Below are 15,807 nucleotides of genomic sequence, written 5' to 3'. Positions count from 1 at the left end.
ATATGTGATTTATTAAAAGGCTTAAGAATAAAGGTAAATTGACCAAGAGAGTTGGGGTCAGTACACGCTGAGGACAAGTATAGCTTCAATTTGGCCTGCTTCTGCCTGACCTTTGATATATGTCTCTGTTCCAGCTCATGTTTGACTGTGAGCTGCAACAAAACAAACACAGTATCCCTCGGGACACATGTACAGTATCATGAGGGTCACAGCGGACCAAAAGGAACCCAGCATTTCTTTAGAGATGGGAAATGACGGATTGGGAGGTCACTCTCACCATCACTCTCTTTTGCTCTACCCATTACCGCTGGCAGTGAGGCAGGTGAGTTGTTTTTTTTTAACCTGCACTATCTTGTGTTTTGGCCATTTGGGTCACAATGGAAAACAAGCCAACACAACATTGACATACTTTCAACTAATAAGATAATATGATTAAATTGTTCATGAATAGTAGCCTATTTACATATTCAGCAGATATTGTACAGCATTAGCATTTGTTTGGATTCATATTTGTGTCCACCTGATGAGAGTAAGACCAATAGTCAATATCTGTCTCTTTAGCTGCTAAATGCTCCACTATGTTCACAAGCTAGTAATTAACATTGATTGTCCGTGGGTTTTGGCTGGACAGGCATTTCTACTGAAACATCAGTCATCACTATGGCTGAAAGCAACCCCATGGGATAATGAGTGAACTAAACCTGTTAAGTTTTAGACTAAAAAACTCATGTTCTCTATCGTCCATATTTCACTCTCCTTCCTCCCCTCACAAACAAGGCCTACAGTCCTGCACATAGTTCATTTAGGACGTTTACCAGCTTTTGCACCACATTAAAAAAAACAAAAAAAAACCATTGACTTTACTTTCAAACTAAGTTTAACCCAATAAACTCAGGAGACATATTCAGGAGATTGCAAAAACATGTATGGCAATTTCATGGTTATTGTGTTTTATGTGAAGCCGCAATTTAATTAGAAATCATTTGAGTGTGAACAACATCAACAACCAGCTCATTACAGGCTTACAAATTACATTTACAGCTGACAATTCATTTTTAAAAAAAGTACTCATTTGCTTCTTCATTCCAGGGTCACTTTTTTTGACATGACCACATTAGAAAACTATCATCCTTCGTTTTAACACTTTCACATTATTCTTAGAAACCTCAAAACAACTCATGTGCCTGGGGACACAGGATTAGTATGATAGTAAGAGGGGGGTGTGGTCGAGAGAGCAAACTGTAGCTAGAGGCTGTTAGTGCATTGAGTGATGAGTTCTATTAGTTAGCCATTACCAGAACATCTGAATGAACAGCATAAAGATATAGAAAGCTATTCATCATTTAGAACTACAACAACTCTGTAGGTAATAATGGAAATACCCATTTATCTTAAAACTCACTGAGGAATGGTAATGTGTGTCCAGCCCATTACATACAGTCACTGCTCTGCTATCTATAATTTAATAGTGGTTCTAACAAGTGGTTACATGATTGATTGAGTTTGTAAATACTTCTATCTTAATAGAGGAGTGGATTGGCATTCTGTATTAATTATCAGCATCATCCATCTATTGAGCTTCTGTGAAACCTACTTAGACTATTGATTGTTGCATTAGACATTCAATTATAATGCTTCCACATTGTTTTTATTTTTATTCTTTGTTTGCCGTTTAATATTTTTAGGAGATACATAGGATATACATTTTTACTTACATAAAAAGCTTTCCGTCCACTCTGATTCAGTTTCACTGCTGACCCTTTTTATTTGTGTGTATTGGGGAGAAAGAAGCTGAAAGAGGAACGACAGGTGAAGCGTCATGCTGAAATATATACTTTTAGCCAACATGTTTGACTTGTGTTTAGCAGGCAGCTTCGTCATGAGCTATGAGTCAGGCTTCATAATGACTTCAGACTTTCATGGAGGTAGTTGAGTTTGTAACCTTGTTTAAAAGGGTTGCACTGTGTGTAATTTATCCAGGACTGCTAGTCCAACAGCCTTATTGAAAAACCCAACATATTACAAAAGTATCTATTCAAAATAATTTATCTACCGTTTCAAATGTGGGAAAAACCTAAAATCTACTTTTGTTATCTGTTCGATATTTCAAATGATTTTGTAAGTGTGATTTACACTGTGCAACTTGTACATTTGATTCTAATCAGACATTATCAAATGCAACCTCCTTACAATAACGTTTGCCTGTCCCTTTTTTAGACAGCTGAGACAGCAAATAAACAGAATCACGTCAGGTGACATGGGTTGCATTTGAATTGAACAAATTACATGATGGATCAAACGTTTACAAACCTAATTAGTTTTCTGTTATTTAAGTGACGACCCTAAATCATATGAGAAACAGTGAAATGTATAGATTACTTTACTGTAGTTAACTCATTAACTTGACTCCTGCAGGACTAGTCAATACAGCACCTTCATATGCAGGTCATACGAGAGTCAAAACAACTCAGGACATACTGCAAACACAGCAAGACAAACATGGAGAGTATTGTGCAAATTTGTTCCTTAATAATTTATCTTTCCAAATGATAAGTTAGTCTGCGGATCATTTCTGGTCTATTCATTTGATTGTCAGTTGTAATTGTGTCCATGTAGGTTGTTAAATACAACTTGGAAGACATACAACGAGCAAACAAAGACTTGGTGCAGAGGGTTATCTACATTTATTCCCTCATTAAATGGAGCTTTTCTGTAGCCAACCATCATTAAAATGCCATTAATTGATACTTTCTTATTGTACATGTGTGTGTATGATGGCCTAAATACATCGGTATAGCATTCAGTGACAACTAACAAATAATGTCTCTATCTCAACAGATAAGACTGCAATTGTGACATCTGTGAAACTCCTAATAGTTATATCTATAATAAAAGATTAATGTATTCAATAAATTACACATGCTGAAGGGACAATGGAGCATAACTTTAGTGGAAATGGTAAGTAAGACATTGTACCACTGCACAATAAATCAATGTTGTAAAGGGCCAAATATCTGTCTCAGGCATATAGCCGCTGTACTGAATGCCATACTTGGTGGTGTGTGTCAGTTTATGTGAAATAAGTCCAAGTGGCTCATATGTGTGTGCATGTACGTGTTATAAATACCAATAGGCTTGTAAATTACAAGTGGCCCCAGCTACAGATCCTTTGGCCCCAATAATTTGAGTTTGATTGTGTGACTGTTTCACTCAACACGAAGGTCTGCAGAGGTAATAAATATTGGAAGGAAATGTGGATGGGGACTCTCAAACATGAATGTCTCAAAGAGCAAGTACTCAACCGCTCAATTTCAGCTTTAATTTGTCTCCCACGTGGCCATTACTGTCGTGCATATGCCTTTTTTAATCTGTTGTGTCCTACAGCCAAGCACCTTTTAAATGGAAGCTGGTGAGCCACCTTGTTATTTGAAACACAACAAGTCAAAAGTGGATCCTCTTTATTTCCTCTCCATTCTGTTGAGTGCAGCGACAGAAAGAAAAACACAGCTCAGATAGACACACCTCAGTCATAACCTGCCGCACTGATGGCACGTTGTGATTGCTGTTTCAGCTGTTATATATCTGCTTTCATTTACACAGTTCTCTATATTGCTATTAATGTGACAGAAGACTTGTTTTCCCTTTTCCTTTGACTCCTTCTATGTTATAATGAGATATAACAATATAAGGTGAAAAGCTAAAGGACGATTTTGGTTGCTAATCACCCCCAGTGCTCTGTGGGTAATATGTGCAACCTTCTGGACATTGACAGTGGCTTATTGGCTGCGAGTGACAGCAGAGTGGTGTTTTTTCTTTTTCTTTTTCCAAGTCTGCTGGGTGTGGAGATGCAGGGCGCTGTTTAATATGCATAGACTCTCTAATTACAGCCCTCTTACTCTAATGATGTGGCCTTGAGACCGGCATGCAGAAGAATGGGCATAAATATGAATGCATGCACACACAAACTGTACACTTTACATACACATTCTGTCTCTTTCACTCACACGCACACATTCTGTCTCTTTCACTCACACACACAAGTCCCTAAATCACACACCATCCAGGCTGGATAAGTTTGAATCAATCTGAAGAGCCCCTCAAGCAAATTACCATGTTAGTGGGAATTGGAGATGGTGCTGCGTGGGTTGCCACAGCACATATGCCATAACAGATAAAATATAACAGCATCCCATAAACAAGAATGAGAAAGATAAGCATGTAATGGCATAAGCAGTCTAATTTGTGTGCACCTGTGGAGATGGCAGCATAACACAAGCGCTATCCAACCCGATGAGCCATATTTATGAACATGCCCAGAGAAAACTGTGTCAATTGGCCGATCAAATAGTTAATTTGGGTTTCCGGTACATGCGGTTCTCATTCTATTGCTCTTCCAAGCTGGCACCAGGACCAGCCTTGGAGGCTGCCTAGCACACTGTCACCAGGATGCATGTGCAACACACACTTTCTGCACATATGCAATTATTTATCTGTCCCTTTATCTCAATTTTTCCTTCACACATGCCAGAGCAACAAAGCTACCCACCCCTTCTTACTTTTGTTCCTGTTGCTGTCTCTCACATACACATGCAAAACTAAACAGACACAGTCTCTCTCACGCTCCAAAGGCTCTGTGGGAGCTTGCTCTGGTGTCAACTTTAAACACATGGAAGCAAAATATCCTGTTTTAGCCAGGGTGAACTGACACAACACTGCAGCTCTGCTCTTTGATGAACGCCCAGCTTAGAAACTAAATTTCAGCAAATACATACTTTACATTCAGAGGCTGCCCCGTGTCGCGGGAGGTGATTGCATTGTGTTTGTGAAATACAAAGCGAATAAATAATTCACACAAGTCAGGGACATATTCTGCAATTTGCACGACACCTCTGCCTTTCCATGAATTGTGCTGGATTAGTTAAGTATGGATAAGCTTTCTCATTTTTTATTTTTTAAGGGTCGTGCACGAAGATGCATTGGCAATTCCCTTGAGAGAGTTCGGGCTGAAATTGGAAGCAAAGCATCCAAATTGTTCCTCAGCCCTCTGCAGGGCTTCTGCTGCTACACGGGGTAAATTCCATAGCTCCGTGCTGCACCGTGGTGAGCAGAGGGAGAGATTACAGCATTGTGTATGCTTTCTGAAGCCGTATCTTCGCCCTGCTCAGCGGGTGGCTTTCACACCCACAAAATGGATCAATTATCCAGTCACAGACACCCATCCACACCACTCTCACACAATTAACTCGGCCTGACACATGACAAGAGGGACTGGGTGATTTGGGAACAGCTTCCCCAGTTGTAAAACTGATCGAAATGCATACCCTCTCAACCTTCTCTAAAAATAACAAATCTGTCTTTTTTTCTATTTCACTCCAGCTCCTCTTCACTCACAACAGAGCCCATCTGCAGTGGCCTCATGTTGTACAAGTAGAGGCAATGCTCCCTTAACTTTGGCTTATGTGGAAATGTGACTGTCAAAGTGTTTGGACTTCATTAGAAGCGAGTAAAGCTCTAAGACTGAGATGCATAGTCTCCAGAATTGACACAATGAGCAAAGTCATATTCATAACATAGCGATAGGCTCTGAATGTCTACGCCCCACGTGGTTCTTCTTAGGAGGTTGACCGAGGAGACAACCTTGCTTTAATTGCTGTTTTGTAAGGGCACAGAGAGACAAATAGGGAGAGATATTATCATACTGTTTGACTTAACATGTTCTAGTTGTCCTAAATTAAACGGTAATCATGTGAGGTTTTTTTTTCTTCAACAAACTGAAAAAGAAATGCAAGGAAATGCCTTTTTCTAATCATGCAGTAAAAGTTTCAGATTAAACCCTAACACTGGGGGGCTGAATTCTTCATCAGAGCCAAAGCCAGTGACATAGCAAAAAAAACTGCAAAGCCTGGCCTTACAAGAGCATAAAAGTCACTTTACATGTTTGTAACACAATTCAACAATAAATATTAACATAAATTATAAATATGACTCGAGAGGACTCAAAAGTTACTTGAAAGAGCTTCCCAAGTTTTGGAAAAATCTATTTTTTATACCCTAGCTTGATGACACACATGATTAGCACACTTTTCTAGAAAGTTTAGGATCTACACAATCTGCCAATTGCGTTAGACAAAGCCTCAGCAAGATATCAACTACATTCCATCCAAAAAACTGAAATATGACTTACTTTTCGATGAAACGTAATCCAAATGGCCTTGATTGGTATGTATGGATGCACCTGCTTGAGCAGGGGCAGTCTTGGTTGGAACCAGAGGCGTTCAAGGTCCAGAAAAAAGCTGGGATATGTTTGCATTTCAGCGGACTTAAACTTACGGTACACGGAATTTGCACTATATTAATTACTAAAAATATTTAACTTCACTTAGTCAAAGTCAAACTTTGCAGAGATACTGTTAACACATAATGCTAGTTTATATTAGAAAACAAGTGATGATATGCATAATTAAATAGAGAAATACATCCTGTAAGTTCTATTTTCTTTCGGATGTTTCTTTTTTCTGTGTTCTACCAATAAACCTGTAAGACATATACTGGTATATAAACTTCTTAACTAGTTCCACAACTGTTTTCTGTATATTATACCTTTTGAAATTATTCAAATAGACCTTGTGGTTGTGAAGATATGTTTTATTTAGTATGGGTATGCAAAACCATTCGGAATTTTTGAGAAAAATGACTGGGGTTCAACTGGGGTAAAACAAGTTTTAACAAGCATGGCCTTCTTGTGGGTCTAATCAAATAAAACACATTACAGTAATGTGATTACATAAAGAAATGACAACTCATGGGTGCGTATCTATATTAACCAGACTATTTCACTTGTTGAACAAGAGTAGCCTAAACTTGTGTGTGTGATGTAACTTTTTCTTGGCAGGTGTAATGCTCAGGACTCAAGGAAGCACAATGTTGAGTGTGAAGTTGTTTGTATGAGCGGCTCTCGAAGCTTAAAGCCAGCAAAGCTCAAGCAATCAGCCAGTTCAGAACATGGCACTACACAAGTCAACTTCAAAGTTTATATGACAATGTTGTCTTTTACAACTTCTTTCATCTGCCACAAAGTTGCCAAAAAGATTTGTTAGTGCGAGTTTATATCCAAGCCTGGAATAATGTTCCCGTCATTTCTTTGGAGTAACATCACTCTAAAATGTTTTGAATGAACATGTCATTGCAAGATAAGGCAAAGAGCATGTCGTCGTCTATCGTGCAGCCCACTGTGAACTTGTGTGTATTTGTAGTGAACGACTGGGCTCAGCACTCCAGCAAAATCAACAGGTAACCTCATCACACTTCAGAGTGATCATCATGCTGCAGAAACCGCTTTGTGGCATTGAACATGGTCCTTAAATGATTTCATAAATAACATAGACACATTGTGGCAATTACTTTGGGAATAACTTTTCAAAACAACTCAGATTTTCATTAGCATATGTTCAGCCAGACATTTTATTGCCTCCCTGGATTTTTTTTTATTGCTCCAGCAGATGTTCCAGTGGCTATCATCAAAGAGATTTATGCAAGCTGATTACAGCCAAAGAGTCTCCAGAACTGAATAAACATATTCAAGCCGGAAATGGACCCAGACTCCTTCTGTAGCTAAATAAGGTCTTCTCTCCTTTGGTCTGTAGTTTAACCTCTATGTGTAAAGAGAGATGTGGTGTGACATGTCGGAAGTAAAAATGTCAGAAATCTTGCTCAGTGTGCTGTGTTTTAACCATAGCATCTTAAATGCATCTCTACTATAGGGTGCTACACTGACTTTCCATTAATTGCCTCTCATTTCTGACAAAAATCACCCAAATAAATAATCAACCTGACCACATTTTGTTAAACTACCAGACTCTACAAGGCGTCTTAAGTAGGTGGTCAAAGCGCGCTTACTTTCTGTGTGTAACTGCCATCACACTCCACCAATTACGATGTCAGAAAATTCAATGTAACCCTTTAACTGCTCTGTCAACCTCTAATATAACATCTAAATATCCAATTTGATCTTATTGGAAATTATGTTTGGGACTATTTACCGTGTACCTGAGGCTGAATTGAATTTAGTGCCAAAAAGGTTTCACTGCTAGCTTAAATTATCAGTTTATGATTATATTTCATTTTGTAAGAAAGGATATATTGTGATCATCTGATCATTTTTCATGCATTAATAATGCAAATTGTACCAAACATGTTAAGAAAAGCTTTTTGTAAATGTAGCCTTAACTGGGCCACAATCATCAGGATATTCGGTTAGCTCAAGGTGGGACATTGTATGTGCATTCCCCCCTGTTTTGCTATGTGCTTGCTACCCAAACCACACCACTGAAGGTAATGAATAAAGCAGTAAAAAGGTTGTTTGTCTTTGCCGAAACATTTAATTAAAAACTTCTGACCGCATGCCTCCAAATAATCACACTATTAGTGTAGAGTCCCCAACTGCCTGTGCTGGCCACCAAGGCTGCCACTGCAGTCTCCTGGGCCCTGAGCTGTCAATATGAAGGACAAACAGCTTCAAAAGGAAGAACCAGCAACAGTCAGCCTAAATCAGCAATTAACAAATAACCTTCTACATTAATTCATTGCCACCTCTTTAATGAAATAGTAAATACATTAGTGTATATTGCTCTTGTGAGTATGAAATGTTTACTGTTACTTGCAGCACTTGGGCATCGGGTTAATGAATTATCTTTGAAAAATGATCATCAGTGAGGATGAGCTAATAAAAAAGAAAAAAAAAAACCTTATTATGTAAATACACTTTCAATGATATTATCTTAATATAATACACTTTTAGCTTGTATTTGGAAAGAAAGGCATCTTTGTTAGGTAACCATTGAGTTGTGCTACCATGATTTTCCTGATGTGTAATAGTGTATTGTAATAATTTCCTATTCAAAACAGAATTACAAATGTTTTCCACGTAACGGCGCAGGTCATTCGTTGTCTGATGTGTGGGTTTAAAACAGTATATTCTAACATCAGAGTAGCCTTGGAGCACTTATTATCTTCTACTAGCAAGCAAAAATTGCATCTGTTACTGACACAGCACTGTCCTCTTCCAGTCCGAGGGGTCCAGCTGCTTTCAGGATGAGGAAAAGATTGATTAAAACACCAGAAGTATGTGTCTCGCAGCACAATTACAATTATTGATTTTCTAGAGGGCGGCTAAAAGGGATTTTTGTCCTCATTGATTGTTTGTCTATTCCAATTTGTTGATTATTACAAAGGATTTGGAGCTTCGGCGTGATGACACCTCACCAAGGTAAGTGCAATTTTGACATTAGACTCATTAAATCTTCACAGGAAAAAGTTAAATCTTGGATTTCTCCATGAGACCAAAGCTTAGAAGTCAAACCTCATATAATTAGCTAACTACATTTGAACAAATAAATCTTCTCACCCGGATTAACGGTTCAACTCAATGGCCATGTACTCACCCCTTACCAGTCCCAGACCTGCTATCCACTGGTTACCCTTTCTTGCTAGCTGTGGCTTAGTTGACATATCCCCCCCCACCTTCACCTCTCTTTACTAATCAGCCCTGCAGTATAACCGACTCTTTTCCACCCACTGCTTGCCAGTTTGTCAAAGTTGTTATCCTACCTGTCCTTTCTGGCTGCTGTTATCCGCTGCTTGTTACAGGAAACCTGAATTCTGAAATGTCTTACCTGCCTGTTTGAACCTCGACCAGATCTTCTTACATTTGGAGGAGTCCCTTGCCTGCTTGTCAGATTTGCTTGCCAGATTGGACTGCCAACTGGTTTTGACCATTGCCAAACCGCATGATTCCTGAACCTACTAGTAACCCTATATACCTTTATTAAATCACTGAACTGATGTCTGTCTGCCTGCTTTTTCTGCGTCTGGGTCCAATCCTAAATTTCCTGAGTCGTGAAAAATGCAGTCTCTCATTCAATATTTCTTTCATCCATGTTCTTGGGCTAACTAGCGCTGCCCTGTAGTAAAAAACAACAACAATGCTGCTCTTTTATGTTCATGTCCTTGACATGGTTGATCAGCTTGGACTTGTCATGTCACTTTAGCCTCGCTCCATGATATATAAGAAGCTGTCGTGTACACATTTAGTTCTCATTTTAAAATACGTCAGCTGGACAAAGAGTTTTGTATCGACTCATGGAGCTAACGATGATTAGCCAGTTAGCTACATTAAATATGCGAGGGACAATTATTTCAGATTTCTCATCGACAGTGGCTGGCTATTGAGAAACCTACTGCCTGAACTCTTGGACCCCTTGTTAGAAAGATTGTCATTGTAAAATGTATATGTATTTGTTCCTCACTGTACACTAGCGCACAAGCTGGAACTGAGTATGAGTATGCTGCTGTTGGCTAAGCCTCTGTTAATTTCACTAACCACCTTGGCCATCTTCTCTACAGTCATCATTAATCATCTCCCTCCTCTCTTTTGCTTTCCGCTCCTCTCCTCTACCCTTCCCCCACATCCTCTCCTTTATTTTCCTCCTCTACACTATCTTTTTTACCCTCTCTTCTGCTGCCTCGTGCTCCAGCATTTGTGTCAGAGCTGTAGTGACGAGATAACACCAACAGGCCTAATGGCAAGAATGCAATAAAGTTTACAAAGAGCATAGTACATGCAAATTATACAGATAATGTGCAGCTACACTGCTGTGGAATGCTTCCCTTCCCCCCTCTCATTTTTATGATTTAAGTCTAAATAAATGTTGACCACTACACATATCCAACCTCTTTCTCATTGGAATTAATGACAATATACACTGAGATAACTGTTTTGTTAGATATATCATTTTTATATATAAAACAGATACTGTACCAAAAGTGTAATACAGAATCAGTTCATTCAGATGAGAGATCAAAGGAGGATAATGCTTACCAGCATCTCATGAAGTGTAGATGTGATTAGGGCAATATGGCAAGAGCTGCCTCTGAGATTAATTATTTAACTTCCATGTTGCAACATTTGTGCGGGTCGACTCACTCACAATTCCATATGCTACCATGTCATTTTATTTGTTGTTTTAGGTCAACATAATGCATTGATGCATCTTTGCTGTTTTATGTATTTGTAAAGGAATAAATAAACACCTCTGTTAAATGCCACATTAATATAAACATACAAGTAAAATAGCCATCACAAAAGTGTCATATTCAGTGCTTTGTGTTATCTCAAACACATTTGCACATTTACACATAAAACTGTTACATATTTAACTCTTTTCACTTTTAATCTCGTATATTTTTACAATGCTTACTTTCATAAATAGCAATACAGTTTCCTTGTTAGGTTCTTTGTTCTGACTATGTTTTTCCATCAGGGGCTAACGGATGTCTGTCTCTCCTTTCAATAAATTTAAGCAAAGCAGTGCTCACATTTCACTCAAATCATATTTGGCAAAACACATTTATGAATGTACATTTTAGAAGACAGTGTTAATGGAAGACAATCGGGAGTTGGAAACGTTCTTTAATGATAAATTACAGCGCCGACAAGAATGTGAGAGAAAATTACTGAAGATGTTTGATTCCTCTCATTCTTGAGTCTCTTGTAATTCATGTTGTACAAACAATTTAGTACCTAAACTGAGAAATGGTGTTGGATACTTTTGAAAGGACGCTGCTTTTATTATTGCAGAAAACACAAAAGATTAACATAACATCCACAACAGTGATAGCTGGATGGCTTCTTGACTCAGTGCCTTCTGCTGTTTTGGTGCAGAGGCTTCTCTACAAAATAAAACTTCAAAGTGAAACTTTCCTCTTTCACTTTAACAAAATCATTCCTTCCATTATAGACATTAACTGCTGCCCTGTGCCCCAGAAAACTGAATTTGTCACACACCAATGACTTGACTTCACATATCAATGAGTAGGTTAGGACTTTTCACATCACACAGCTTCTAACCCAGCAGGGCCGGTAAGGAAGATGAAGAAAGCTCTTGTTGGAAAGTCAAGTTAAGTTACATAACTGGAAATGTACAGACAGTAGTTTGTATGTTATAGTGCTGAAAGAGATGAATTCCACTGAATTTCATTCTTCACAACCAAAATCAGCTATATAATGCTGACTTTCTTACCCAAAGTCAATATACTCTTCACTGTGACATTTTCAAGCGCCTCATCGTTGACTTTCCGTTCAGCTGAATGAAATGTACCATGAAAAAACACCGAGGTACCTGACAGTGTGGAAACGGAGTGGGATGTTTAAGGGTGAGGGCAATTCAGCAGCTGAGCTGTGTCTTTGGCCAATATAAAAGGTCATTCTCACCACTACACAGAGCCCACCTGGCATTTCAGCAGAAACAGTTTCTATCCAGGGCAGTGTGCAGTGAGGCTCCCTGAACGCGGAACAAATTATATTGTTTACACTTCTACATTAAAGGGAGAGGGTTTGAATTAAAGGGGAAAAAATGAATAATATTTTAATTAACATGATTTGGGCATTTTTTCCACTAAATTAATTGATTGAAGCAATATAACAGATTTCAACAATCAACAAAAATGCTTACTTTGCTTAAATGACAATAGCTAGCAGATTGTATTACCTAATGCTACCGTTAAAACTCTCCTATCTGGTTGAAAACTTAGAAAATAAATAATAAAATGATAAATGACTGAGGCCAAAGCTAATACGTCCCATGAAAAAAAATATGCTTACTTATGACATGTTAATTATGCACGTAAATAGTGTACTGTGCATAGTTGTGTTCCACAGTGTAGATGGAAGAGAGGCTGTATGTTTTCTATAACATCTTATTATTACTTGACAGTTTGGCATATTGTCAATGTATTTAATATTGAATGGATTGGAATTGAATTACCCAAAAACATGTATAGTCTGAAGAAGTAAACCACATTTCATTAGAGAAACACAATCCCCTCCCCCCATGATGTGGTGGGCAATTGGTACATTCGGAATGACCACTTCCTGTATTAAAGATCTGCGCTTAAGGGGGTCATCTAATGCTCTGGCCTGACAAGATGTCCCTCCAGCAGCAGCAACCAGCAGCTGCACCCTCAGCACTGGTAATTCAAAGTTAAATACAAATAAGCTAAATGTGGACACTATGAGCACGGTTCATGAAACCAAAAGTGATGTGTCATCATGACGTCATCTGTTTGTTGATGTATGCACAATGTACATTCGTTCAAAGGATCGACAAGCTCAATGAGGAGTAGAAAATAACTCTACTGTCGATACCATGCTTTATTGGATGCTGTAAACAAACAAGCAGTGCTTCACTTGCTCGACCGCTACCCAAAAGACTCTGTGTTTTGACATTGGTGACTCTAACTCTTCCATCAGGGGTGTTATAGCCCACAGAGTGTCACTCCACAGTGTCTCTGGCACCCCTACCAAGTGGCCAATGAGGTCAAATGAAGAATTACATGGCCAGTTTAACCCAGGGGCTTGGGACTTCATACACAGAACAGATTGTAGAGGGTATGTTCGCTCAAATCCAGGACACCTGCGAAGTAGCAAGTCACTGTTTTCCCGATAGGAGGACAAAGTGAATGGCATGCAACGGAAACATGAGGACAAAAGATCTGCTGAACAGGGCTTAAAAATTGCTCTCTCATATCGCTACTCGCCATACGATAGCTAAAGCAGAAATCTGCAGACCGTGCGTAGCAATTCAGCAGACGTTTAGGTTCATAGACAGTGCAGCTGCCCCTCATGGGCTGAGATTAATTGCTGGATGGATAAAGCCACAGTGATTGACAGATGAGTTGCAGCATTGAGGAGGCAGGAGAGAGATGAATGTGGAGCAGTTCAAAGTGAAATTAGTATCCAGTACTTTGAATTCCTCAAAGCAAAGTATATGCTAGTACCAAAATTGGAGTTTATCTTGCAAAATGTGATTTTAGTCACCAGCATTGGCAACACTGGTGTCCATGGTTTGTCTGCATTCAAAACAGAAATGCATGCATTTGCAAGTATTCTGCATGTATGTGTTGTGCGTCATGTCCCCGATTTGATTTAAAAGTCTCCACTGAAGGTCATGCTGCCTGCATCTGTAAATATGTTCGATAACATAAATGGACTGTTTAGTAAAGTCAACGTGTCTGAAAGATGAGAGAAGAGGCACCAATTGCACTTGTTGTTCAAATGTACATTACAAGTTGTATGTTTTATTATTATTTACATATATGTCTCCCTAATACTTCTATTTAGAGCTGAAATTAAAAGTTAAATAATTCAATAATTCAACAGAAAACATATTTAAAAAATTAACTATTTGTTCCAAATGTATGTTTATTATATGCTCCAATTTTTAAAATGTGTCTATTTTTGGGGCATCTTAAGTCCTCTGAATACGAGTAATTCTTATTTTTCTGTAAAACAAGCGATTTTAAGACATTAACTTAGGCTTTGGGATATAGTGATGGGTTTCTTAATTTAAAGACCAAAATATGTGTTGATTAATTTATAAAATAATTGGCAGATTAATCGGTCATGAAAACAATTATCAGCCACAAATCCACCAATAATGTTAATCCAGTATATTGGGATTTAGTTTTTCAACATAAACATTGCACAATTGACGTATATTTTTTTACTGTGAGAAGTTATTTTTTTGTGTTTTTTCAAGTAGAGTTCCCTTTTAACCATATGTCGATTTGCACAAAAGGAAATTCTAGTGCATTTTGAGAGAGAGTGAGAGAGAGAGTGCAGGCTTATAATGGCATGCTGCATTGCAGACTAACAAAGGCACCTCAACAAAAATGAAGCCACAGGTAGTTTATGGGCCATCATCTGATGGAATTATTTCCCCACTGGCTCCAGGTGCAGGGCCGGGATAAAGGCAGTCTATCACCAGAGACCCGGACGACTAATGTAGCATAAAGAGCAGCTCGAAATGTAACCGTTGTTGGTATAACCTTTTCTTCTCACTGGGTCCTGCTTAATGAACTACACAGCGCCTTGAATGACAAATAAATGGTGGTTTTTTTTAGGCCAACAAACTGTTCAATGCATCACTAATAAGGTTAATTTGAGTCCCACCGGGCAGGAGGCATTAGCTTAAGTGTCTATCTGCTTTAGCGCTGTCCCCTGTTGGACTGACGAAAAAGAAACAGGCAGTATCATTAGAATGACAAAAAGTAGGAGGTGAATGACCAATTTGCTCATCAGGTCTGAACCGAATGAACAGGATGTAACCATGATGTACTGACTGTTTTGTACACGCGGATAACAGGATAATCTAAAAGAGCCGTTGTTCTTTTGCATTAAGGGAAGCTTATAAGGCTGGATGTTTAGGGGGAAAAGCTGAGGTAACTGTGTTTATAAAATGAAAGCTTAACGATGAGCAATCATGAGATTTAATCAAACAGCAAACAGGGGTGGTGCATGTGTCATGTATTGATGTGTTTACCTGACCATGTAGTGGTGTGTGCTGCAAATGGTTCCCGGCCTGCATGGCTGCACGGATGTCTCCTCTAAACTGTCTGCAAAAGGATTGCAATTAGAAATGTAGGTGAGGCTGGAACCTCACAATGGATATCTCTAGCCAAATGATTGACTTCCTTTATTAAAAATGGCAGACTTTGAGGGTGCTGTTGACGGAATTAATTTTCTGAGATGCTTCCGCTGCCTTGGTGCTACTCAGTCAAACAGACAGTATGGCGGAGAGCTAAACCGGAGGCTGCTGTTAAATTCACCAGGGCTACTGTTGCATACAGTGGGCCCGATAAGCCTCATTTGAATAATTCCCATATAGCGCTGCTGTTTTATCTCAGAGTTTACCCATCAGAAACGTGTGGTGTTGTGCTCATGAAGTTGTCGGACATCACAGCACCACAATT

Source organism: Clinocottus analis, unplaced genomic scaffold (assembly GCF_023055335.1).
Source record: "Clinocottus analis isolate CAN_PGR_092001 unplaced genomic scaffold, fCliAna1.0.p SCAF_18, whole genome shotgun sequence".
NCBI classification, from domain to species: Eukaryota; Metazoa; Chordata; class Actinopteri; order Perciformes; family Cottidae; genus Clinocottus; species Clinocottus analis.
This window is presented reverse-complemented; position numbering follows the sequence as displayed.